Source organism: Orcinus orca, chromosome 12 (genome assembly GCF_937001465.1).
Source record: "Orcinus orca chromosome 12, mOrcOrc1.1, whole genome shotgun sequence".
Taxonomy (NCBI): domain Eukaryota; kingdom Metazoa; phylum Chordata; class Mammalia; order Artiodactyla; family Delphinidae; genus Orcinus; species Orcinus orca.
Genome location: NC_064570.1, coordinates 31,178,263 through 31,206,207, shown reverse-complemented (window position 1 = coordinate 31,206,207; position 27,945 = coordinate 31,178,263). Strand labels below are relative to the sequence as shown.

The following is a 27,945-nucleotide window of genomic DNA, read 5'->3' as shown; positions in this document are numbered from 1 at the left end:
GAAATAAAATTAGAAACACAATAAGATATCACCTCACACCCGTGAGAATGGCTATTTTCAAAAAGAACACAAATAACGAATGCTGACGAGGATGTGGAGAAAAGGGAACCCTTGTACACTGCTGGTGGGAATGGAAATTGGTGCAGCCACTGTGGAAAACAGTAGAGAGGTTTCTCAAAAATCTAAAAGTAGAACTACCATACGATCCAGCAATTCCACTCCTGGGCATATATCCCCAAAAAGCAAAACACCAATTTGAAAAGATACATGCACCCCAATGTTCATTGCAGCATTATTTACAATTGCCAAGATGTGGAAGCAACCTAAGTGTCCATCAACAGAAGAATGGATACAGAAGATGCAGTGTATATCTACAGTGGAATACTCCTCAGCCATAAAAACGAATGAAATTTTGTCATGTGCAACAACATGGATGGATTTGGAGGTTATTGAGTGAAATAAGTCAGACAGAGAAAGATAAATACTGTGTGATGTCACTTGTATGTGGAATCTAAAAAACAAAACAGATCAGTGAATGTAACAAAATAGTAAGAGACTCATAGATACAGCAAACAAACTAGTGGTTACCAGTGGGGACAAGGAAAGGAGGAGGGGCAGGATAGGGGTAAGGGATTAAGAAGTACAAACTACTATGCATAAAATAAATAAACTACAAGGATATACTGTACAACACAGGGAATATCGCCAGTATTTTATAATAATTATTAATGGAATATAACCTTTAAAAATTGTGACTCACTATGTTGTACACCTGTAACTTACATAATATTGTACATCAACTATACTTCAATTAAAAAATGAAAAAAAAATTTTAATAAAAAACAATAGGGCTTCCCTGGTGGCGCTGTGGTTGAGAGTCCACCTGCCGATGCAGGGGACACGGGTTCGTGCCCCGGTCCAGGAGGATCCCACGTGCCACGGAGCGGCTAGGCCCGTGAGCCATGGCCGCTGGGCCTGCGCGTCCGGAGCCTGTGCTCTGCAGTGGGAGAGGCCGCAACAGTGAGAGGCCTGCGTGCCGCAAAAAAAAAAAAACAATAGGCAGGGACAGCAGACACAGCACACTGTCTCCTCTCTTGCCAAGGATAAAAATACTCAAAGGCCTGGCACCCTGACTAATGGGAAATTTCACAGCTATCTTCAAAAGTGGTACAAACTTGAAAAGTTCAAAAAATAAAATACACTTGATTTCTCTTTTTAAAGATTTGACATATAATTCACATTCCATAAATTTCACCCTTTTAAACTGTACAGTTAGTGACTCTAAGCATATTCAAAAGGTTGTGCAACCATCACCACTGTTTAATCCTAGAACACTTTCATCATCCCCAAAAGAAACACTGTACCATTAATAGTTACTCTCCAGCCTCTCCTTCCTGCAGCCCATGGAAATCACTAAACTACTTTCAGTCTGTATAGATTTGCCTATTTGACATTTCAAATAAATGGAATCATACAACTTGTGGCATTTTCTCTTAGCATAACATTTTCAAGGTTCATCCATGTTGTAGCATGTATCAGTACTATACTTGTTTCTTAAAATATTATTCACCATCTTTTGCAAATCATATATCTGAGGAGTCCCATATCCAGAATATAAAAAGAACTCTTACAACTCAACAATAAAGACCAAAAAAAGAAATTTTCTTGATGGGCAAAGGATTTGAGTAGAATTTCTCCAAAGAAAAAGTGACCAATAAGAACCTGAAATGATGCTGAACATTATTAGTCATTAGGGAAATGTAAATCAAAACCACTATGAGATACCACTTCACATCCGCTAGTATGGCTATAATCAAAGGCAGACAGTGACAAGTACTGGTGAGGTTATTGGAAATTTTGGAACATTGCTGGCAAGAATGTAAAATGGTACAGCCACTCTGAAAAGCAGTTTGGCAGTTCATAAAATAATTAAACATAAAGTTACTGTATGACCCAGCAATTCCACTCCTAGGTATATACCCAAGAGAAATGAAAACTTATGTTTACCACAAAACTTGTAAATGAACATTTCTAACAGCATTATTCATAAGAGTCAAAAAATGTAAACAATCTAAAATGCCCACCAACTAAAGGATGGATAAACAAAATGTGATACATCCATACAACAGAAAATTAAGTAGTCTTGAAAAGGGAGACTACTGAACCTTGAAAACATTATGCTAAGGAAAAGCCAGATACAAAAGGCCATTTGTATAAAATTTCCAGAAAAGGCAAATCCACAGAGACAAGAAATAGATTAGTGGTTGCAAAGGGCTGGAAGGAGGCGAGAATGGGAGCAACTGTTAATGGGTACAGGGTTTCTTTTGGGGGTGATGAAAATATTCTGGAATTTGACAGCGGTGATGGTTGAACAGCCTTGTGAATATACTCAAAACCACTGAACTGTAAACTTTAAAGGGGTGATATCTCAATTAAAAAATAATAACTTTTCAATTGTTACATACTTGTAATAGGCAAGCATAAAAACATTCATTCCGTCAGTCAGCCTATATTTAATGGGCCCCTACAATATGCCAAGTCCTAGGCACATGAATAAAAGACTACCTTAAGGAGCTGGCAGAGTCGGGGTATAGATAAATGAAGAGCATGCTGCTTAAAAAGCACAGCACAAACCCTTAACGTGGATTAGGAGAAGAGAGTCATTAGGCAAGCCTTTCTGCAAAAGCTGACATCTGAGTTGCTTTAAAATAATAAGTATTCATTATTCAGGCAAGAGAATCAAAATGGGAAGCACGTGCCAGGCATAGGCAAGGGTGTAGAAACACGAGGATATTCCTCCTGTAGGAAACTACAAGTACTGAACAACAAAACACTGTACAAGCGAAGTGGGGGCTTGTGAGTGGGGATGTGAGGGAAGGAGGACAGTGAATTGCTGATGATGAAGTAGGAGAAGTAGACAGGAGCCAGAACATAAAAGGTTTTACATGTCACGCTAAGGAAGGTCTGGAGGTTGATTTAAAGGCAATGAGAAGTCATATAAGCACTTTAAGTAGAGGAGTAAAGTAATCCAATTCACATTTGGGATAGCCCAACCTTGCTGTAAAGTACAGGATGAGAGAAAAGAATGAAACAGAAAGGCATCCAGGAGGCTGGTGCTATAATCCAGGCATGATAAGATAATGGTCTGTACTCTGGAGGAAGCAGTGAGGTATAGGATAAGAAATGAATCAAATGGTAAAGACAAAGACTGGACATGACGTGGTGTCTAACTGAAAATAGCAAGTCAAAGAGAAGAAAGAGTCCAGGAAAAGTCCCAGGTTATGAGAGCCTGGGTGATGGTAGAACCATCATAGAAATAGGGAACCCGAGGAAAAGAAGGTCTGGTTGACACAATTAAACTTGATCTTTAGTTCACTGCGACTGAGGAGTCTGTGGCCACTTGACACACAGGTCTTAAAAGGAGACCAAATACGCACTAGAGATACAGATTTGGGAGCTGTCATCACATGAGTGATAGCTAAAAGCACAAGTGACATTGACGCCACCTAGAAAAAAAGTATAGTTCGAGCTTAGAGGGCCCTGAAGAGAACCCTTATAACCACCAACATTTAAGGGCCAGGCAGAGGGAAAAGGCATAAGGGTGAGAAGAAATACACAGTGAGACAGGGAGATCAGGGGACAGTAATGTCCTTGAGGGCAATGCTACAGAAGAGTAAACAGTTACGTAACTATAACATACACATGTCCAATCTTACATCTTATTCTTATGCACTTGAAGTTCAAAATCATGTCTTCCAGTAAGACCCTCAAGAGTACTTGAACCGGCTCCATATTGCACAGAAAATCTTTTTTCCTTCTTTAAGGTACCATTTTACAGGTACCAATTAAGTGGAAAATATTATTTACATTGATCATGAAATGACCAAAGTTGACTTTCAGCACATATTCTCTAATTGCATTTTGAGAGCTGAATCAATACCCTGGTAAAATTAAAGCAAAAATGCCTCACACTTGTCTGAGCTAACCAAGATAACTGGCAGCTCTCTAATTACTTTGGCTGTGAGAAACAATCTGGAGACTGATCAACTAAAGCTGATTTTGGGTCAAAACATTTCAGAAGCCATGAAATATAAAACTAAAGTTCCCACTATTATGTTAAAAGCATTAATATCTGCATTTTCATCCTAAGCTCTATCACTCACTGCTTACTGGGTCAGACATCACGCTTAGGATTTCTGCTCCTCACAACATCCTACAGGGTAGGTATTAGTCCCACTTTGCGGTAATAAATGAAAGAGTAGAAGTTAAGTGATTTGCCCAAGGCCACTGAATGGAGGACCACACAGCTGTGCACACCTGTACTTTGTAACGCAGTCACAACTCCACTGTGTATGAAACAAGGAATCAACCAGAGCCCTTGGCTTAGTCCTCAAAGAAGATTCATGCCAGTCTGTCAAAACGACTACAGAACAACATGAATCTATTCCGTGATTTGCTATAATTAGCCCTGCCCCTCCCCCAAATAAGAAATACACCAATGAGTTCCCACCACCAAGAAAATCATATTTAAAGGTTATTACCTGGCCATGTAATCACAACTGAGCTGATGGATCAAAACCAAGAACGAGGGCTTCCCTGGTGGCACAGTGGTTAAGAATCTGCCTGCCAATGCAGGGGACACAGGTTCGAGCCCTGGTCTGGGAAGATCCCACATGCCGCGGAGCAACTAAGCCCGTGAGCCACAACTACTGAGCCTGCACTCTAGAGCCCATGAGCCACAACTACTGAGCTCGCGTGCCACAACTACTGAAGCCCACGTGCCACAACTACTGAAGCCCACGTGCCACAACTACTGAAGCCCACGTGCCTAGAGCCCGTGCTCCGCAACAAGAGAAGCCACCGCAATGAGAAGCCCACGCACCGCAAGGAAGAGTAGCCCCCGCGCGCAGCAACGAAGACCCAACACAGCGAAAAATAAATAAATAAAATTTAAAAAAAAAAAAGACAAGGTGCTACTACAGACACAAAGAGCACAGGTAAACCACACCACACCACTGAGTCTCACAAGGCAGTCCTCCTCAACCACAACTGTACTTGCAAGACTTTTAAGTATGAACTTTAGAGCTGAGCAGTGCTGTCCATGCAAAGGGAAATTACAAGATAAAATACAATGGCTAATTGGATTGTAAATATTCAACAATAAGGGTAGATACAATTTATGTAAATAAGTACATTCTTAAAATAGTTTCAAGAGATCAACAGTGTTTAAATCAAACCTAAACACCATCTTCTTTGTTGACAAAATGGTTTCTTGAACAAATTACCACCATCAAGAAAACATGATTATAGCACATCAGTTTACCATAATTATCATGCCTGTAGCGCTCAGAGTTTCCAATGCGGATAAGCCTTTAAATACCACTGCCCACTAAAATGGAAACTCCTGCAGTGGAACACAAGCCCTCTACTAAAATGAAAGCCCCCTGAGGGCTGGGATCTCAGGATCTTTCTCTTTTTTTCACTGCTATGTTCCCAGCATCTAGACTGGCACATAAGGGGCACCAGAAAGATATTTACTGAATGAGTGTTGTGAGAGCATCTGGCCTAATACCCTCATTTTATCTTAACAACAAGGAAACTGAGACTCAGAAAGACTAAGAGATTTGCCTGAGATCACAAAGCCAGGTGGGCAAAGCCAAAAACATAAAGAACTACAGTTTCCCAAACTCAAGCAATGCTCATGCTCATTCCACTAAGCTTTAATTACAAATATCTGAAATTCATCGTTAGTATCGTTATATAACATACTAAGTAAAGACCTCTCTACTTATCAGCAACCAAAAAGAACACTGCTGTGAACAGCCAGCCCATTAGACAGTCATGTGGTTTTTAACACAATTACCATGTTGGCATGCTCCATCCGGATTGACAAAAGTGTTCATTATTGTAACAGCTCCGTGAGAAAAAAGCATGCATCATTTAACACACAACCAAGCAGAAAACCATCATCAGTAGAGAATCAGCACTGTTTAGGTACGGAGCTGTGTTATAAGAAACTATTCTTTTTTCTGATGCTTAAAAAAGGAGGTAAGTTCCAAGGTGCTGTCACTACCACTAGCTTAAACCACCTACCCTGTAACATTATGCTGCTGGAAAGCGCTAGCCCTTAATCAGAGCACAACAGCAAGCAAAGCCAAGCAAGAAGATACATGCACAACTCTACACACTCATACAAAGAACTTCAAGTAAGAAGTTCATGCTAATTATTGGGTCCAGATGTTTCCTTAAAACCTTGAGAGAACCAGTGCTACTCTAAGAGACCTCACTGTGAATAAAATCCCTGAACAGGGTAGGTGCTGCTGCCAGCTGAGCGGCTCCCATCCTCTGCTGAGATCACAAGCAACAGGAGGTCTTTGATTTCTATCAACAGAGCTCAATCCATTCGTTAGGGGACTGAAGATTTACAAAAGGGGGAAATACGCATTTCTAAACTTGAAAATGCAGGTATGGAGAGAGGCTTTCCTTTGAGTTTTGAGGCAGGAACAAAATTGTGTGACAAATAACAATTAAACTTAAAAAATACTGGCAACGTGTACACAGTTCCAATTCGGTCATTTTCCACTCTGACAAATCCTGTTTTTATCCGTCGTGTGACCGGGCAGAGGATATGGTGAGCCACTTTCTGATACCTACGATCACTTGCTTATGTTCATCTCCCCAAACAGACTGTAACCCAAGAAAAGGGCTTTTAATAGCCCCACGACCTTCCCTTAAAGCGCTGACTGTGAGAGAAACAAAACAGCAACCCCAAGAAAGGAATGATTCAGCAACCACCTAACTCTGCTTAGGAAGTAATAAGAGTGATGCTTCTCAAATAACAGCCAACATGTTTTTAAAAAGGGAAGGAGGGGGGCTTCCCTGGTGGCGCAGTGGTTGAGAGTCCACCTGCCGATGCAGGGGACACGGGTTCGTGCCCCGGTCCGGGAGGATCCCACATGCCGCGGAGCGGCTGGGCCCGTGAGCCATGGCCGCTGAGCCTGCGCGTCCGGAGCCTGTGCTCCGCTACGGGAGAGGCCACAACAGTGAGAGGCCCGCGTACCGCAAAAAAAAAAAAAAAAAAAAAAAGCGAAGGAGGGAAAAGGAGGAGGAGGAAAGGGAGGAAACAGGAAAAAGAAATATCTGGAGAGGGAGAAGGAATAACAAAAACAGGCAGGCTGAGAGCTGACTGCAAGTAATTCCTCTCCCTTGTAGGTTTATTTTTCTTAAGTGTCAAAAGGTCTACAAAATACTATATCCCATATCCAAATAAGTACAACTACATTCCAAAGGGACTGTTATGTTAGTTTAAATTATCTATATGGTGAGGATAAACAAGAGTTACTTTTTACATAATTCAATGCTGCCCACCCTAGTTACCTTAATAACACATTATATCGCTTGTTTGGTTTCTTTAAAGGGTAAAGGACCTATAAGAGAGACAGAACTATTTCTATAAAGATATAAGCAAACATCTGGTTTAAATTAAAACCACATATACAAAAGATACGAAACTGTAGCCCTTTACTAATTCAAGTCTAGGCAGGATCGGGTTACATTCGGAGCATGAATTTTCCTCCAACCTTTCTATTTTTTAACAGAACTCAAATTTTGTTCAGCTTTTCTCGCTTTTCCCGCTGCGTGCCAGTGGAGGCTGGCTCCAGGTCAGGCCACAAGGTAATGGTCTGCTGGTCTAGGGCAATCATGGTAGTTCCCCTTCCCTTTGCCAAAAAGACATGTAAAAGGTCTGCTGGTGGGGGCTCCTGGGGAAAGATTCCTCCTTCTAAAAAGAGCCATGAGACGGCCTCTCTTCTTCTTCTGAAGACTGTATACATGATTCCTAGAAAGGCTGTCACCATCTTGAATAATCCATGAGACGCGAAGGTCTAAAGACAAAGTAACATATAGTAGAGGGCATTGGCGAGAGGGTCACAGAGAAGAGGACCAGCCCACTGCGAGTGCTACACGTGGCCAGGTCCAGCATTTGAGCTTCCTGTTATGTGAGATAACATACTCCCCTACGGTTTAAACGATTAAGCCGGGGGTGTGGTTACTTGCAGCCACTATTAGCCTCTGTGTAACCTGAGTAAGCATTAGAAAATAAGCCCTAAGAAACTGGGAGCACATGCAGAACCATCTCAGTTAATTATTACTCCCCACTGCGTTTTATGGCCCTCACGCCTAAGAGCTATGGTTGTCGAAATGTTCCACTTTTTTCAGATGCTCAATTTTTAAAAACCTAGTATTTGAGTTAATGTTAGTGAGATAAACCATTAATTCTTCATCCTAACAACTCTAAATAAAAATGAAACAAATTAAACTATCTTAGAGTTCAAAGTGTAAAGCTCCCCTCCTTCATATATTGGAGAGGAGGGTATATGAAAACCAAGGCAGGGCTTCACTGGTGGCACAGTGGTTAAGAATCTGCCTGCCAATTCAGGAGGACGTGGGTTCAAGCCCTGGTCTGGGAAGATCCCACATGCCGCAGAGCAACTAAGCCCATGCGCCACAACTACTGAACCTGTGCTCTAGAGCCCACAAGCCACAACTACTGAGCCAGTGTGCCACAACTACTGAAGCCCGCACACCCGAGAACCCTCGCACCGCAATGAAGAGTAGCCCCCGCTCACCACAGCTAGAGAAAGCCCACGCGCAGCAACGAAGACCCAACACAGCCAAAAATAAATAAAAATTTTAAAAAAAAGAAAACCAAGGCATTATTCTCTACAATGTCCAAGTCAAATAACACCCAAGATAATTGCTAACAATATTATTTGTTAATAGCAAGCCCCTGCTGTTCTCATCAAGTCAAGAAAGAAATCTGTGCCAGGCAGTCTCCTCCACAAGCAACTAGGTCATCCTAGGAAGAGCTGCCCTTCCCTGGAGCTCAGTATACCAGAGGCTGTGCATAAATCGTCAAGGGTCACAATACTGCACATCATTCTCATAACCAAAATGCATATAAACCTTGTCATATTGGGCACTCTGACAGCGTACCCTCACCAAGTGACAGAGACATCCAGAACACTGCTGGCTCTTCATTAATCAACTATGCACGTTGAGTTGTATGGTCAGAATTACTGATGAACTGCATTTGCTCAAATTCCTTCTCTCAGATGGGGCCCTGATTTTTGTAAAGGCCAGAGCTGGAGCTACATTCTTTGTGTGCGAAACGAACTAATCTTTGGATAAAATAACATGATGATTTGGAGATGAAGTCTGGGAACTAAACAGACCAGGATTAGAATTCCAGCTCTGTTTCATACTAGCCACGTAACCACGGACAAGTTATTTAGCGTCACTGAGTCTCATCTTCCTCATAAGCGAAACAGGGATATTAATACATACCTGCCCGGTGACCCTAAGGATTAAATGAGATGCTATACAATAAAGTGCCCGGCACATAATAAATTCATAATAAATGGCCGGCCACTGTCATCATATAGGGATTCTATAAAAGAAGGGACTGTATCTGTTTCTTCACTAATGGTAGTGACAGAATCAACAGTAAGGACAGAAATAACAATAAATAATGATAATATGAGCTATCGGTTGAGCAGTATTCCAGAGACTCTGCGTGTCGCAATTCCTTTAATTCACAGCCCTCTGAGGTAGGAACTAAAATTACTCCCACGTTGCAGATGAAGAAGGTAAAAGGAGGATAAATAACATGAGCAGAGCTACACAACCGATAAATGGAAGCGGCAGGACCCAGACCCAGGCCAGCCAGCCCCAGAGACTTTAGGCAATCCTGCCACCAATCCCAAACAACCTCACTGTTCTACAACCAGCACCTAGCATAATGCCTTACAGTTCATTACTTGCTGAAAAACAAAAATCAATAAGCTATTACTACCATCTGGTAGTTTACAATCCTAAGCAACATGTTCTAATTGAGCCCCTGATAAGTTTTATCCACTTTCAGGATGTGGGTTATATCACTATCTAAGCCCCTTCTTTCAAAACAAATGTTGTCTGAGGACTTTCATAGCCTATGTACCAGATATCAGCAATACAAATGAAAGAAGCCCACTCCCAGCCTAGTGGGGGACAGAGGTACCAATATTAGCATTAACATACATTTAAACCACTCGTCACTAACTCAGAAATTTTGGTAATTCAGATTTCGAAATTAGTTTTGAAAAGCTGACATGGTTTTCTTTAAAACTACCACTGTCATCTCTTCAGGAAGTCACACATGGGAAAGCTTGGTTAAACACTCATAAAATACAAACAGGCATCATAATTTTTAAGGAGCACTTAATTCTCACTCTCAATTGTATTTGCTAGAAACATGTTTGCTCTCTAGCAAAACTTAAGTAATTTGAATAAAAAGCCAAATAAAATAGTACTGATTATAAATTCCCTCAACATCAAAAACTCCAAAACAAATTAAGTCGGCTAGGCTGACCAACCCCCCGCAATAGGGAAAAAAGTGGCTACTGGATGAGTACAGAGTTAACAGGAAGAAAAGAAATACAAGGGACACATGAACCCATGAGAAGATGCTTACCACACCCATAGTAAAATAAATACAAGCTAAAAATTCAGAATGGAAAAATCCAAAAGCTCGGTTATGTAATCATTGATCAAGACTATGGCAACAGAGGCATTCTCAGAGAGCTACCAGTAGAAGAGTAAAATTATGTACAGATGATTCACTCTAACACTGCCTGTAACAGCAAAAGATCAATGTCCATCAATAGGTGACATTATGCTAAATTCATACGACAGAATACTGTGCAGCTATAAAGAATTAAAAAGAGGAAGGTTTCCACTCCTGTTACAGAAGTATCTCCAAGTTACCATGTTAAGCATAGAAAGCAAGGTTCAGATGGCACATATGATATGCTACACCTTGTGGGCTGAAAGCAAAGTGTGTGGGAGGTGTAAATACGTGAGCCCACATGCACATGTTTGCCTGTACATGCATACAGAAAATAGCAGGGATTATGGGGAATGGCGGTTGACCCTGGGTAGATGAGGTACAAAGGAGCAGATATGGAGACAAAGTTTTCACTGAGCAGAAGTCTGCACAAACTGAAGCCCATAAACACTTTAGTAGGAAGGCAATACTTACGCATTAAAATATCTTACGCATTAAGTGAACCCAGCACAAGTGGTCGGCTTCCTTGGAGACAACCCGAATGCCACACTGCCACAAGTGACGGTGTCACCTTGCCCTGTCACATAGTTCTGGCCTCAGAACAGTCTGGGTGCAAAAGCCTTCCAGTCTATTCCAGCTTAGCAGCAGCATTAAGATAACCTAAAATGAAACTCATTTCCTGGCATATGATGTTTAAGATTATCTCTATATCCTCAAAGAAACCGATTTCTGCTAACCTCCGATTCAGCATACTTCACAAACCCACCTCTTACCCTGTACAGACTGCTCTCCAAAGTGGGACAAGCTCAAAACCTAAGCTTTTAGAGCAGCCAGACACCTTTTAAGAAGTATATCAAGTATCTATTAAAAATACAACTTATAGTTTTTCCTAATAGCTCCTTAGGAAACCTTGCTAGCTTTTTATCCTTCTCCTCAGCGTGGAGTTAAAACAAAAAGCTGTCTTTTGCGAACAATACTGGTGCCTATGCAGGTAGGCCAAAAAGATTATTCCTAAATTCTCTGCTGGAGGAGTTGGAACAGGGAACTTGGAAACAGGTATCTCTGCAAGTTGAGGAAATGTTTTCAAAGGAAAGTAAAACAGAATGGGAAGATTCTTACTAAATTCCTAAGCTGGTCACACACAAACATCTCCAATCTTGGTCAGCAGTTTCCTCACTTATAGGGAAAGGCAGGAATAAAATTGGCTTGACCAGCGCAAGGATGTCATGTTTCCTGTCTACACCCCTCCCCTGGCCACCATCTGCTCCTCTGCGCCCATGAAGGGGGGAATCTTCTGTGCAGATGAGTAACTGCATGTTCCCAGTGCACTGTTGTTATGCATCCGGTGGCTTCTCGATGTCTTTTGTGATGTTTCTAGTGTTCAGTGAGCATTTCTTTGGACCACCATCATTAAATAGAACATTCTAGAGAGAAGAAAAATACACTTATGTGCAGTTTCTTCTGATAATGTCATAACCAGGCTCAAAACAGAGCAAAAACACCACCAAAATTCCATCCTGGTGGTTACAGATACCAGGGAGTATACTTTGTCTGAGCTCATCCCACAACTACCTTCTGCATGGGATTCCTACTCAGCCCCATCGGTAAACTCACTTAGTATTAAGTGGTAATCTACAACCAGTCTAATACTATTTTTCTATGAATGGAACTCTAAATTCTTTAGCTAAAAAAATGACAGCGGTTCGGCAGGCTTTTCCCAAATAAGCTAACGACAAATCCACCAAGGTTAACTGCACAGGATAAATGCACAGGCTGCAGACGCTGCACTTTAATAGGTCATAAGACAAAAGCCTGTCAGACTCAATCAACTCCCCACTCTATGACAAGGCCACCAGGCTGGAGCCTACACTGATCTCGCGCTTTCAAATCCTCTTCTCCATAAGCTTTGGAATGCTGCAGTTGACAGGCGTAAATATCTAAACCTTGTCAAATATAGAATTCACTTTTTAAGTTTTGGTCATTAGCTCTTCTGCCATTTTACAGTATTTACAGCACTGCCAAAGAGTTATGTCAACGCATAGCATGTATTTTTAAAATATGAGACTATAAACTGAACGATTTTTCTCGCTTAGGTAAGCAGATCCCAGTGTTGACGCCAGTCTTCCAGTTGGTCAGCAGAAGGTGCCGTAGACTGTTAGCATGTGGACCCTACAAGCCTGGTATGATAAAAGCAACTTTCACCAGGCGGGAAAAGCTGTAACTACAATGGAATTACAGACATGCCATTTGGAATGCTTAAAAACTTTTTTCCCCCAAGCAGTTCTACTGTGAGCATTGGTTTAGTTCAAAACTACTCAGCAAAAGCTTCAAATAACTACTTTTTAGGTGGGGCTAGCCAGGACAAGTTTTTACTTTGGCTAAATATATTTGTTTCTTTGGAGGTAAGATTCTCAAAATTCAACATCTGTAAACGTGATGTGGTGGAGGAGTCTGCTGGAGAATATGCCAGGCATTCAACCCTTGGAATCCACCAAAAATTTCAAGCCAACAAAATGTCAAAGTTTAAAATTTCCCTTTCCAACTTTGTGATCCAGCTATGACGTTAAACTATAGGTCATCAATATACCATACAACGTGCAATGGAACACTCCAAAGGAGATGGTCCACAGGGGAGGTGCGGGTCCTATGAATGGCTGTCCAGATCATCAGCATCAACTCCACAGTCATCTATTCCCTCACCCGAGTTGCCAATAATTTGAAAAGACAATTCTTTGTTGAACCTAAAAATAGAAAACTTAAACTTCACAAGGATACATGCACCCCCCCAAAAAAAAACTAGGTAATTACCTCAGTCTTATAAAAACATTCCCTGCAGTGTCAACAATAAAGAAGGAACTTACAGAGGTCATCTGGCCATCACAGTAGTACTGCTTTTCACTTTGTTAGAAAGTAGCATCAAAGCAAGGTTCTTTTTGAAGGAAGGTTGTTAGACTGGTAAAGCATATCAAGAAAAAGCATGAAGACGATTTTTTCTAAGTCTGGATGCTTGAATCTGGGCAACACGGTGAGTTTTCACATTTCTTCAATGTGACAACAGATTAAATATTCAGTAAAAGATGTTGATACCTATTATTCAATTAATATTTACTTAGGCTGTGACAGCATTAAAACAATATACAATTCTTGATAGTTCTTAATGGCCACTCATCTGCAGATTCTAAAAACAAATTCAAATCTCTGCTAGCCACAATACATTTTTTTAATCAAATGAGTTAATTTATAAAATGCTTCATCTTCGTGCTAATTAAATTAATATCTATCATCCTTTAACATGTTAAAAAAAATAACTGTACACTATTAACCTTACATATAGTCCTCACTGTGCTTTAGGAATAATTAACTTTCGTATAGTGTACTGTACCACTGAACAAATCAATTGTGAAACAGCAGGGCAAATATATAAAACCAGCTGGCTTCATTATTCTCATAGGTCAAACCTAAAAAAGCAATTATGTTAAAGATAACCTAACAAAATTCAACATTTGAATTTTGCAAATAAATGGTCTAAAAGTACATACGTACGTTTCACAGTGCTTGGTTCAAATATAACTGAATATATTCCCTTGCCAGATAGTACACATAATCAGATTCCATCTACTCTGTACATTAGTATTATCCAAATTTTCAGTCTCCTAGATACTGATAGTCCCAAAGGCAAACTTTCTTCAAAAGCAAAAACAAACAAGCATGTATCACCAAATCTAACTGCTACAACAGAAATTTCCTAAAAATCTCCCCCTTCAAATACATACTCAGCTTTTAAAAAAGTACATCGAGCCCGTTGTCTGCTGTTCCCTGTCATTAGAAGACTCGAAAGCTGATGGAAATCCAGCTTCCAACAGCTTAATGAGCAAGACCGGCCCCACCCAGGCCAGACCCTGCTGGAAAAGGGCATGCTCAGTAGAAAAGCCCAGCTAGGTTCCAAGTTACTTCATTCCTCAGCTAGAAAATCCACATGGGTCAAAGAAACAGTCATCCTCCTGCTGCCGGTTCTACCCACTAAAGGAAGAACATTTTACATAAAGAATAGTTTTAATGGTACAATTGTAATCCTATGATTATAATTGCTTACTATTCTACTACTGCTAGGAATTCTTTCCTCATTTTTTTGTATCGTGTTTACATTGCTTTGGGTTTGCACCCCTCAACTTTGTTTTTATTTCGTGTCATTTTAATCCACCCATAAATAGACACCAAAAGTACTGATACATGTGTACCACATATAGTCTAATCAGCTTTATTTATAAACTGATATATACATTTTGGTATTGAAAAACCACTCAAATATATAGATATTTCATTTTTAAATATTGAAAACTGGATTTTGATTCATTTGTAAAAGAATTTGCTTATTCACTCACACAGTATTTAAATGGAGGCTCATTTTAATCTAGATTTATAGGTATCATCATATAGTTACAAAGTTGATAAAGCCCTGTTTTATTATTATACTGTCATCCTAAACTGAGCAATGATGGATACAAAAGGTAATCCTACATCCATTTGTCATAATACAACTACATATGGAAGCAAAAACTTAAAGTCACTAAAGGAAAATATTTTAAGATTCAGGTCAGAGAGATCTGAAAAACAACCTATCTTCCTTTATTCTACAATACCAACACACCCCCCCCTTTACATTTCCGCAATTTAAATTCTGCTTGTTTTTTCCCCCAGAATAGGTATTTACATTAACAAATCAGGACCAAGATAGTCAGACCCTTTATGGCTGGATCCACGTATGCATTTGTATAACTTGACCCTGCGACTGTACCACACTGCTCCCCTAACAAGCAATTCTTAAGTCAATGAGTATTATATGTTCACATTAACCTACCATAGTCTTAAAAAAAAAAAAAGAAAGATGTTTTTTATTACCAACAAAACACATTAGATACTTAAATAAACAAGATATCGCTCCTAGAGAAAAGGTAAGGTTTGCTTTACAGGAACTTAATGAAAATATGTTTCAGTAGCAGCTCTGAAGAGATTAACCTCTGTCAAAATGAACAAACATAAAACTTAAATTTTAAAAAAAAGACATTCTATATAATGGAAGTAAACTTCACTATCCACCCACCACAAAGTTTTCACTGGTTCACAAAAGGGCAATTTGGTGAGTTTTTTAGTAGAGCCAATTTTATTCAATTCAAAGCATCTTTTATTCAGACTGTATTCCTCCTACATTGTTTAAATGCTGTATTTTTTCAATAAAAACCGCAGTAGAATGGCAGATTTACTTCAATATGCTTACTTGGAAAAATACCGGCTCCAAACCTTTTTCTAAAATGTATTGCTCCACAGAATGCAGAAGTCTCAGAACTACTGACATGAGCACTGGATCCAGTGAAGCTGACATCGGTAGGTCTCTACAATCTGTCCCAGGCATCTCTCATCACCTCTGTGCCTCCTGCCTTCCTAACTCCCCTACTTCCATCGACTGAACTGCATCCCCCCAAAATTCATGTATTGAAGCACTAACCCTCAAAGTGATAGTAGCTGGAGATGGGACCTTTGAGAGATAATTAGATTTAGATGAGGCCATAAGGGTAGGGTCATCGTGATGGAATTAGTCGCCTAAGAAGGGACACCAGACAGCTTGCTCGTTCTCTCTCGCTCTCTCTCGCTCTCTCTCATCTCGTCATGTGAGGACACACAGATCAGGCAACCACCTACAAGCCAAGAAGGGGGTCCTCACCAGAAACTGACCAAGCTGGTACTTTGATCTTGGACCTCCAGCCGCCAGAAGCATGAGAAACAGACTTGCTGTTTAAGCAAGAGAGTATATGGCCTTTTGTTATGGAAGCCCAAGCTGACTAAGGCAGCTACTTTCTTAATTATAGAACCCAATGCTACTGCTCAAGGTCTTCTGCTGGCTTCAATCCTGCCCATAAGACATCAGAATCTCATTGTTCGAACAAAGGTTAAGAGTATTAAGACAGAAGGTGAGTTCTGTGGCACTATGTTTTGGAAAAAGAACAAACCATTAATACAGTGGATAAAAGAGAACCCAGAGAATTTAAATGAGTTTCCAAACTCATACACCCAGTAAGTGGTAGAGCCAGAATTTACACCAATTTGGTCTGCCTCAAAGCCTACTAGTGGCGCTGGTGGTATAGTGGGGAGCATAGTTACCTTCCAAAGCCAATGCACTTTTCCACCAATGCTGCATTACCTCAATTTCAACACCCTTGCTTTCCAAATGAGTAAATTAAACTCAAAGAAGTGAAATAACTTACAAATAAGGTTACTCAGTGGGTTACTGGCAGAGAAGTTACTGAATACAAACGAGGTCCAGTGTCATTTAAATTATTTCCAATAAGATTTTAAACACGTTAAAGTACATAAAATACTTATGCTGAAACATCCACAAATGTCTAAATATAAAAAAATTGTTCATATGAACGTGTATCCATTACACCTGTCTTAGAAAGATCCTAAATAGCCTCGTTTTGACACTGTTTTGTTGCTCCATTAAAAAGGGAAATTAGACGTTTATCCTCAGAATATTATATTTTAAGTATTCAAGGGAGTTGGCTGGGAGCAGGGGGGGAGGAGGGGTTTCCTATACTTGTATATGTGAGTTTGATGTGTAAACAGAATCAAACCCAGTATCATAATTTCTTGACTTTTTAAAAGTGTCCTGGGACTTCCCTGGTGGTCCAGTGGTTAAGACTCTGCGCTCCCAAGGTAGGGGGCCTGGGTTCGATCCCTGGTCAGGGAACTAGATCCAGCATGCGGCAACTAAAAGAGCCCTCACACGGCAATGAAGATCCCACATGCCACAACTAAGACCCAGCGCAGCCAAATAAATAAGTAAATAAGTAAGTAAATAAATAAATATATATGTCCTACTTCCTGCCTTGGAGGAAAAGGAATGGAACTGAATAAGATGTGGAGGATGGAATAACCTGATGGTCACTCAAAGCTCCAAAACCATAAGGGACACAAACTCTGTGCAGAAAATAAAGTTCTCAGTGTCACAGAAAGACAATGAGGAAGATGGTTCCTTTCAGTCTCCCACCTTTATTCATCCAGCCTCCATTTGAGAAGCAATCATCATCTGTCAAACCAGAAAAAAAGCAAACACAACTTTCTGGCATAACCTTAAAATAACCTAAAAAGTACTGCAAAAAATAAAAAACCACCCCTCCGTTTTTGACTCTACTGATTTTACAGAGAATCCAACCTTCCTATATACCAATCATCATGCAAGACTATCCTTCCTGAATAAACATGGAGAAAAGTTTTACGACTCTCTCAATCTGGATGAACTTCAGCTGGTCTACGGAATTTTCTAACAGTCCACGTTTCGTAGGATCATTGCTATCTGGTGTCAACAAAAGAGAAAAAAACAAACCAAACAAAAAACAAAAAAACAAAACAACCACTACACTACTTCCACGGCTATGCCGAAGTTATCTTTTGACCACACACCAGCGCGGTTTAACTTCTCTCAGGCTCTAAACCCAGAATAATTTGCACAACTGCACATAAGCCATTCACAAAGTCTCTTTCCTACCACATTTTGTAAAATGTAACATTAGAAAGTATTACAGATTTATGAGACTCTGGGAAAGAAAAGTTCTGTATGACCCCAGATTTTTACAGGGGGTTTGGAGAGCAGGAACAGGTACAGGAGGGAAGAAAAAGAATAAAGGGATGGCGGTTGGGAATCTCTAAACAAAAAGTTAATGTTTTGAAACCATCTAAAAAGTGTTAGGACAAAGCAATAACTAATCCACCCCCCTTTTTTTTTTAACTTCAAAACTCAAAAGCATCACTATTAGAATTACACATTCAGACCAGTACAGTAATCCAGCATTTACTTTAAAATGTATTATTTTCATTCCACTTACGTCTAAGAAACATTTGCTGAGTTCCTCCTTCACTCCAGACACTGGTCTAAGCCCTTAGGACTGGAAAGTTCTTCCCCACACCAGCCCTCAGGGAATTCACAGTCTAGCAGGGAAGACAGATATATAAACAAATAATTATACCACATGTGATAAGGGCTATAACAGAGGTATAGGAAAGACACAGCAAAGTGGACAATTCCCTTGGGGAGGACAAAGAAGGCATTACGGGATTACAATGTTTAGGCTCATTCGTCTCACATTTAAGATGAACAAATGCTACGGCTAATAACGTGGTAATGACCCTCCTTGCCTTACAGATTAAAAAATAAAAGTACTTATCACAAAGCCCGTCACATGCAAAGCAGAAACAAAGATCATACTAGCACCTGTGCAACACCCTACATATGACTGAGCAAAATGGGGTTCTTATAGAATAAAGAAATATAGAACCAAAAGAGATCTCAGCATTTATGTACCTCTAGTTCTTGCCTTTCATACACGGGGAACCTGAAACCCAGAAGTTAGGTTACTTGTCCAGGTTACACAGTAAGTCAGGAGCAGAACCCAGACTAGATGTCAGATTCTGCCTAATAATTCCATTGCCTTTCCCTATTGCAGACTGCCCTGCCCAGATGTGAAGGAAAGGGACGAGACACTGTTGAGGAGACAACCAGCAATAGAGACCCTTTATGGCTGTCCAAGGCCCAGAAGAAACAGAGAGCCCTGATGCTAGACATCCAGCAGACCCCAAAAGCTCCCCAACTCTGCCCCACCCTCTAGACCCAAGAAAAATCCTACACCTTCCCACTCCCCCCAAAATTATGTTTCCGAAATAAAGAGGTCATTGCCGAGAAATTATTTACTCTTCCCAATCTGCAGCAACGTTAAATTCATGCTCCAACAGTCTGGACACATCTCCATGTTGTCACTTAGCTAACGAAGTCTGTAGAATGAAGGTACCAGGAGATAACCTGCCTATATAATGGGATTCTTGTGAGCATCACAGGATAGCCACCACAACAGCTACCGGTAAAGTGCAAAATGCTAAATGAATGCAAATTACTATTAAACACAGAATTTCAATCATCAAAAACATTCATCTAGGCTTTCTCCTCAAAATGGTTGAATATATCATTACATTTATTCTTACAAGTCAAATATTAACCTATAGTAATCTTCGACCATTTATTTAGGTTTTTTACTCAACTTGTAGAAGGAAAACTGTTCCCCCACCCTAATCTACCCTCCATCATTTCCCTTCTTTTTCTTTCTTTCCCTTTAAAATGGCCACTACGATTTCCAAGACTCCCTACTAGAACCACATAAACATCAAACCTGTCAACACAAGTTCTTTTCAAAAACATGTTGTAGAAAGTTGAACACTTGAGACAAGCCGGGGAAATGTTAAGGTGTATGCAACATGCAGTGCACAGCTACACGTCATGCCCTAGGGAGGTACAACCCCATCTAGGGGTCTCCTCCTCACTTCACCTGCATCATAGCCAACCTTCAGCCTGATATCTGCCATCTACATGGTTTGGGCACTTGTCTGAGAATCCAGTGTACTTCCAACCCTCCACACCTTTATTAGCTCCATAATTTGAAACCGTAGCTCCACTCCTTTCTTTCCGTAGCTTCATCTTTAAAACTTACCCCTCCGAACTTGGATTATGAAAGAAAACCCTAAGCACAAGTGCTAATACATTCTCAAGCCACAGCCCCTGCCCATCCAAAACAATAAACCAAGATACAACATTTATATTTACAACATAAACAATAGACAACATTAAGCTAGAGTATTCACCATTACCTGTGCCTATGAGATCTTGAATTCTGTACTTTTAGGTTTTGCTAAGATCTGTTCATCCAATGAGGAACTGCTCTTTGCCTACTGATAGCTGCTGACAATACACACCTGTGTAAAACTTGGCTCCAGCAGCGCAAGAGAAGAGTATTTAAATAAATAACTATATCCCAAAGAGAATAAGAGCTAAAATATAGGCATAAACATTTCAACAGTACAACTGACTTGACAAGGGAAGCATCCCGAGGTGACATTTGAGCTGACCTTGAAGGAGAAGGGGGAGCTTACTGGGCCGATTGTAAGCCGGTAGAAGCACACCCCTCACCATTGGAACACTAAGTGAAGGGCACGGAATCATGAAAGATAAAAGCACTGCAGGGTTTCCCTGGTGGCGCAGTGGTTGAGAGTCTGCCTGCCGATGCAGGGGACACGGGTTCGAGCCCTGGTCTGGGAAGATCCCACATGCCGTGGAGCAACTAGGCCCGTGAGCCACAACTACTGAGCCTGCGCGTCTGGAGCCTGTGCTCCACAACAAGAGAGGCCACGATAGTGAGAGGCCCGCGCACCGCGATGAAGAGCGGCTCCCGCTTGCTGCAACTAGAGAAAGCCCTCGCACAGAAATGAAGACCCAACACAGCCAAAAATAAATAAAGAATTATTTTTAAAAATAGACTACTGTGTAGATAATTTTAAAAAAAAAAAAGAAGAAGAAGTTGTTCAGGTTGCGGGAAGATATATATGTACCAGAGATGTTCTGGTTGTTTTGTTTGGTGCAGGCTTTTGGTAAGAAAGACAAAGTAGGGAGAGGTTTAAGATACAAAGGAGAAAAAGGAAAATGAACATCAGGTAGTTTAGAAGAGAAAGAAAAACGATCAAAACCTCGAGAGAAGAGTTTAGTCTTGGACAGCAGGAGGGACACCTCTAGCCTGGAGACCAAAGAGAAGGTAACTGGAAATATACATGGGCTGGAAGAGGAAGAGGTTTAAGAAAGCTAGAAAGACAGCAGTGCACCTGGAGTCCTATTCTCCTTCCCAAATAACTTTGATAACTTTGGAGCATTTAAAAGAGGGGGAAAATAAAACAAGACAAGAGAAAATATAGTCAATCTCCTAAAATACATTCATTAATAATTCTCTTAGCATTCATGTCAACATACGATTCAAGATGGGTTAAACTGAACAATTTTCAACAAGACAAGTTATTGGCATTGTAAACATTTCAAACCTTGGCGTGCCCCACATAATCTGCTATCTTCTAATATATAAACTGATTTGTAAATCAACATCTATTAAATTACCAAGAATATAATAAAATGAGTGCTATCTTCATATCTTCTGTATAGAGGCAGAAAAAGAAGCTAAAAAAGAAGTCACTGAAATCACAAGGTTTGGAGAGGGGTATTTTGTTTTGCTTTAATTATAGCATGTGCCAAGGGCTTGGCTAAATCTATTTTACAAGATACAATAACTATAACTGTAATTCCTATTCTCAAACTGTGAAGCCTATGTCTCAATAAGATGTCAGTTTAAAAGACAAGACAATAAAGACCACGGTCACCACCAGAACCCCATAAGAATATGTGAAAGCTTATAAAACAAAACTCCTTTTATAGAGTTGAATCCTTTCCAGGGTGGGTCTTTAAGACATTCTGACAGTACACACAAATACTATCTCTGGAACAAAACCAAAAAGGCACAGCTGCAAGACATCTTCCACTGCAGTTATAACTGACTCAATAGCAGTCCTTCCTTTGAGCAAGAGAGTCTATGAAAGCCAGAAGCGGAGCTATTTTCCCCTACAAACTGCATAGTAGAATCACTTTCTCCTGATCCAAAATTGTAGCTTTATTAAAAAGCTAAAATAGACAACATGCAAGTACAACTTCATAATAAATTTATAAAAGAAAATATAAATAAAGGTTGAAAAAAGTATCTATATATGGTTTCCATTAAGAAAAATCTCCAACTGAACCAAAACTATCCTATAATACAAGGATATACACATTTTTTAAATTACAACCCATCACCATCACAAACAGGAAATCTGGATTTGCCTTAACAGAATTTTTTCCCCAAATCTCTAAGGAGTAGCAGTGACCAAAAAAATTTAGATGATTAGTGTTAATATTCTCAATACTGACTTGAACTTTTGATATCTGGATATTTGTGACAGCTAAGAATAAAAAAGTCAAAGACCTTTTGAAATCAATTAGGTATAACCCCAACATAAGAAAAACAATTCAAGTAACCAAATCAATACTTTATTTGTGATGCTTTCCAAGCTGGAGTTTTGACTACGTTTCTATAGCAACATCAACAAAATACTCTTATACAAATATGTCTGCACCCAAGATGAAAACCACTAACCACTTCTCTAGTTCATTCTTACTGGCTTCCAACCAAAAAAAATTAAGGAAAAAAAAAAAAAAAAATCAGCCTTCCTAAACTTCATTCCAGAAACTTCAAAACCTAAGGCTTAAGTATGTAACAGTTGCAGTTAACCACAACTGTGAGATATTCTCAAATTCTTCAGAAGGGAGGTTAATGACAGAAGGTATAATTTTATTACTTTTCTGACAATAACTCATTAGGAACAACAACAGAGATGAGAGTGGAAGAAATTACTAACAAATGACTTACTTGGAAAATTATCTAAATTCTAGAGAAATAGAACACTGAAAACTGTGCCAAAATGTAAAGCAAAGAAGTCAATATGCTAAAGCCAAGAGATAAGCAAGTTTCTCTGTGTAAGTTTCAGATATGCTTTCAAAATCTCTTTTGTTGGAATTGTTTTGAAGTAAACAAAATATTTTACTGGGATTAACAGGCCTGCCTATTTTGTGAGCAAGCTCTCTGCTGAGTTATTTACAAACACCCTTATTTATGCCTCAAAACATCTCTGCACAGTAATTATTATCAAGTTCATTTTATACGTCAATAAAGTGAGGCTCAGAGAAATGAAATAACTTCCCTTAATAAGCATGGAATGCAAAATACTACAGTAGTTAATCGTCAGTCCTGGAGTTAGACAAACCTGAACCTGGATTGTCAATCCTGGAGGTAGACAAACCTGAACCTGGATACTGGCTTAACCTCCAATTACTATGTAGGAGACAGATGCCTCAGGTTTGAAGCCAATTCTATTTTATCTTAAATCAATTAGGTACAACTCCAACACATTATACATTCTTTACATTACAACACAATGCTCATGCAAATTCCCAGCTATACTTCACTAAATACCAAAATGCAGCCTTTACATGAACAGCCTCACTACCTATGCCTCACATTTGCACGTGGGCTTCACACAGGACTTTACTCAACTGTTTCTACTCTAATACAATACACTCTCTTAAAAAATATTTTTTAGAACTACATAAGGAAAACTGTAAAGCACAAGTGAAAATTCTGGATCTTTCTTCCAAACACATACATATAACTCAACAGATACTTACCTGGCACATAATGTTAATGGCTAGGCATACCATATCATGCCTTTCTTCAAAGCTCTGAGAACTATTTGGGAAGACCAGAGAAGTGCAAATGAAAAGCCATCCCTATAAACTTGTGAGTTAATTGTAAATACATAAAGTATATGCCTGTGGGCACTACAAACACATATATCAGATTTCCCAAAGCAGTTCTGATTTCAAATATTCCGTCCCATTCTTCTAAGGAAACTTACACATTCCAGATCACGCATAACAACTTTTTAAGTGAGATAACATGACCATCTAATGTAGGGATTTGGGACTAAGATAACTGCAGGCTAGAATGGTAAATAGAAAAAATTTGAACAGAACTTTGCAAGAAAGGATAGATTGTCCTCGATGGGAAAGAGGGACAGGGACATTCAAAATAGGCGAGAACAGTACTTGGGCAAGTGAAGCAGCAAGATGCACAAGATATTCTGGAGGTCTGGGGAGGCAGTGAGCAGGGCAGTGGGTTGACTACTATCACTGGATCAGTCACATACAAAGATAAGTCAGAGGTAATGCTGAAATATGATAGCTGGGAAGATTGTTGAGGGCTTTGAAGACCAGTATAAGGACTCTAGGCTAAAAAAGATAGGTCACCTCACCTAAAGTTTTGTTTTGGTGGTGTTTTTTTTTGGGGGGGGGGGATGGTAATAGTTTTATTGAAATACCATACAAGTTACCCACTTTAAGCTTACAATTCAATGTTTTTTAGGATACTCAGTTGTGCAAACATTACAACGAACAATTTTAGAACATTTCATCAACCCAAAAAGAAACCCCAAACATCCCAACTCATTCTATGAGGCCTGATACCAAAGCCAAACAAAGATGTCACACACAAAAAAGGAAACTATAAACCAATATTCCTAATGAATATAGAGGCAAAAGTCCTCAACAAAATATTAGCAAACCAAATCCAGCAAGATATTAAAAGGATCTCACACCATGAGCAAGTGGAATTTACTCTAGGAATACAAGGGTGATTCAACATGTGAAATTCAATCAATGTAGTAAATCATATTAATAGAAGGAAGAAAGAAAGACATGATCATCTCAATAGAGAGAAAAAGTATTTGACAAAATCCAACATCCTTTCATGATAAAAAAAACACTCAAACTAAAAAAATTAAAGTAAAAACAAATAGAAATAATAAAAATTGAAGGAAACTTCCTCAACATGACAAAGGTTATCTTAAAAAACCCCACAGCTAACATAATAGTAAATGGTGAAGACTGAAAGCTTTCCCCCTAAGATCAGGAACAAGACAAGATGTCCCCTCTCATCACCTTTCATCATTCTATACAATTTTGTACTTTAAAGTTCAAGCCAGGTTCCAAAAAAAAAAAAAGTTCAAGCCAGGGCAAATAGGCAAGAAAAATAAAAAGCATCCAAATAGGAAAGGGAGCCATAAACTATCTCTATTTGCAGATGACATGACTGTATAAATAAAAAATCCTAAAGAATCTATTTTAAAAAGCTAACAGAGTAGTTCAGAAAAGTTTCAGGATATAAGATCAATATGCAAAAACTCAAGTCACATTTCTATACATAAGCAATAAAATCCAAAAATAATAACTCCACTTAGCATCAAAAAGAATAAAACACATAGGGGTAAATTTAGCCAAGGAAGCATAAAACTTGTACACTGAAAACGAAAAGAAATCAAAGACGTAAATAAATCCATGTTTATGGATTCAAAGATTTAATATTGTTAAGTTGGTAATAATCCCCAAATTGACTGACAGATTCAATGTAATCCCTATCAAAATTCCAACTGCCCTTTTTTTTACAGAAATGAACAGGCTAATCCAAAAATTCATATGGAATTGCAAGAGTCCAGATAGCCAAACTAATCCTGAAACAGAAGAACAAAGTGAGAGGATTCACACTTCCTGATTTCAAAACTTACTACAAAGCTAGAGTAATCAAAACAGTATGGTACGGGCATAAGGCTAGATACCAGTCATTGAACAGAATTGAGAGTCCAGAAATAAACCCACATATCTATAGCCAACTGATTTTGACAAGGATGCCAAGCCCATTCAGTGGGGAAAGAACAGTCTTTCCAACAAATGGTACTAGGACAACTGGATATCCAAATGTAAAAGAATGACTCTGAACCCCTACCCCACACCATATACAAAATTTAACTCAAAATGAACCGAAGACTTAAAATGTAGGAGCTAAAATTATAAAACTCTTTAAAGAAAAAGAGGTGTACATCTTCATGACTTTGAATTTGGCAACACATTCTTAAACATGATGCCTAAAAAGCAACAAAAGAAAAAAACAGATGAATTGGACTTCATCAAAATTAAAAACATTTGTGAGTCAGAGGACACTATCAAGAAAATGAAAAGACAATCCACAGAATGGGAGAAAATAAATGTAAACCATCTGTTCAACTAGGGTATCTAGTATGCAGAATATATAAAGCACTCTTACACCTCAACAACAAAATGACAAACAACCCAACTAAAAAATGGGCAATGGACTTGAATAAACATTACTCCAAAGGACATTTCTCCAAAGAACATATACAAATGGCCAATCACTGTAGGAAAAGACGTTTAACATCATCAGTCATTAGAAAATGGAACTAAGAACAAGGTCCTACTGTATAACACAAGGAACTATATTCGATCTTATAATAAACCATAATGGAAAAGAATATGAAAAAGTATATATAACTGAATCAGTCTGCTGTATAGCAGAAATAAATACATTGTAAATCAACTATACTTCAATAAAATAAATTTTTTTTAAAAAAAGAAAAAGTAACTAAGACCACATGAGATTATCTCCTCAAATCCACTAAAATGGCTATTGAAAAAAACAAAAGAAAGAAAATAACAAGTGTTGGTGAGGATCTGAAGAAATCAGAACCCTCATTAACTGCTGCTAGCGGGAATCTAAAATGGTACAGCAGTTTCAGAAGAGGAGGGGGGAATGAGGTGTGATTGCTTTAAGGGATACAAGGTCTCTTTTGGGGGGATGAAAATATTCTGAGATAGTAGTGATGGTTGCACAACATTTTGAATATAATAAAAACCACTGCACTGTATACTTTAAAATGGTGAATTTGTTATATCAATTTAATCACTTTTTTTAAAAAAAGAAAAGCAAAGAAAGAAACCTTGTACTCTTTAGAAATAAAGAAACCTTGTACTCTCAGCCCCAGGCAACCACTATCTATTTTCTGTCTCTATAGACTTCACTATTCTAGACATTTCACATAAATGGAATCATATCATATACAGCCTTTGGTATCTGGCTTCTTTCTCTTAGCATACTATTTTCAAGGTTCATCCAAGTTGTGGTATGTATCAGTACTTCATTCCTTTGTATGCCCAAATAATATTACATTTTATGGCTATAGCACATTTTTGTTTATTCATTCATTAATTGATGGGCACTTGTATTGTTTCTGATTTTGGATTATTATGAATAATGCTGTTGTGAACATTCATGGTACAACTTTTTTTTTTTTTTTTTTTTTGCGGTACGCGGGCCTCTCACTGCCGTGGCCTCTCCCGTTGCGGAGCACAGGCTCCCAGACGCGCTGGCTCAGCGGCCATGGCTCACGGGCCCAGCCACTCCGCAGCACACGGGATCTTCCCGGACCGGGGCACGAACCCGTGTTCCCTGCATCAGCAGGCGGACTCTCAACCACTGCGCCACCAGGGAAGCCCCCATGGTACAACTTTTTGTGTGGACATATGATTTCACTTCTCTTGGGCATATACCTAGGAGTAGAATAGCAAGGTTAAATGATAGCTCTGTGTTAAGGTTTTTGAGGAACTACCAGACTGGCTTCCAAAATGGCTGCACTATCTGACATTCCCACTTGCAGTGTACACGGGTTCCAATCCCCCGAATGTTTGGCTGCGGCCAAGCAGGATAACCACTAAATGTTGCTTGAAGATAAATTTGGGGGCCCTGAATTGGAAAGGAGAGATAGTAGAAGCAGGGACAGTCTAAATGGAAGGCTACATAAAAAGGTTCATGAAGGTGAGGGAAACAGGGAGAAGTTGGTCACAGGGTACAAACTTTCACTTAGAATAAGTTCTGAGAAGCTAGTGTACACCATGGTGACTACAGTTAATAACAGTGTACTGTATACATGAAATTTGCTAAGACAGTGAAAGTGGGTCTTAAGTATTCTCTCGCCAAAAAAAC

The 27,945-nt window shown here is 39.3% G+C and overlaps 1 protein-coding gene and 1 long non-coding RNA gene across 27 annotated transcripts in view; one reads left to right on the top strand and one right to left on the bottom strand.

Annotated features, from left to right (window-relative positions):
• Window positions 1-27,945, bottom strand: part of EPB41L2 (erythrocyte membrane protein band 4.1 like 2) — a 266,005-nt gene that overhangs the window by 166,169 nt on the left and 71,891 nt on the right. Inside the window, exon 4 of one of the 26 annotated variants that reach the window (XM_033407235.2) lies at window positions 18,484-18,586. The exons of the other annotated variants lie outside the window; for them this stretch is intronic. The gene's annotated coding sequence lies outside the window, so the exon portion shown is untranslated. The remainder of the gene's footprint in view (window positions 1-18,483; window positions 18,587-27,945) is intronic. 26 annotated transcript variants of the gene reach the window in all.
• LOC125960740 (uncharacterized) overlaps window positions 1-27,945 on the top strand; it is a 144,143-nt gene that overhangs the window by 50,297 nt on the left and 65,901 nt on the right. The window lies entirely within an intron of this gene.